Source organism: Triticum dicoccoides, chromosome 4B (assembly GCF_002162155.2).
Source record: "Triticum dicoccoides isolate Atlit2015 ecotype Zavitan chromosome 4B, WEW_v2.0, whole genome shotgun sequence".
NCBI classification, from domain to species: Eukaryota; Viridiplantae; Streptophyta; class Magnoliopsida; order Poales; family Poaceae; genus Triticum; species Triticum dicoccoides.
Genome location: NC_041387.1, coordinates 527,070,184 through 527,071,044, shown reverse-complemented (window position 1 = coordinate 527,071,044; position 861 = coordinate 527,070,184).

Sequence of the window (861 nt, the reverse complement as noted above, 5' to 3'; positions counted from 1 at the left end):
GTTAACCATATTTTAAAATAAAAATACATTTTCAAAATTTACTATTAACATTTTCCACCTAATTTAGTTGATGCACATTTTTTAAGTATTACCCATACGTTTCTTAAGTACACATTGAACATTTTCGTTTTGAGCTATCAACATTTTCATAAATCTTGGTCCACATTCTTAAAAATAAGTGTTGAATTTTTTTCTAAGAAAATTTTAAAGTTAACTATCAACATTTTGGAAAAAGAAAATACATTTATAAAATGTAGTATGAGCATTTTTCCACCTAAATTAGTTTACGTATATTTTTCAAGTACTATTAGACATATATTTCTTAAGTATCCATTGGTCATTTTCATTCGAGCTATTTACATTTTCAAAACACTTTTGTCAACGTTTCTTCAAAACAGACATTAAACATTTTTTTCAATACATTCTTAAAATACACTGTCAATATTTTTCAAACGGCAACATTTAAATGTACTGTAATAATTTTCCAGCTAAATTAGTTGAAGTACATTTGTAAGCACACATTAAACATTTTTATTTTGAAATTTTAACATTTTCTTAACACTTTGTGAACATTTCTTTTTTTAATTGGCGTTGAACATTTTTCCAAAGTACACTATCGACATTTGTGGAAGTGACACATTCCTCAGAAATTACACAAACAAACATCGGATTGTGCTAAGAGGAAGAAGTAGAAGCACACGATAAATAGGAAGTAGCAAAGAAAGATGAAGAAAAAACAAACAGAGAAGAAGAAGAAGCACGCCGGGAGGAAATCTCCAAAACCCTAGCCGATGCCGTCGCGCATGCCGCGCAGACGTAGCCCATCCCCTCCACCACCAGGTGCAGCCTCCACAAGCCACC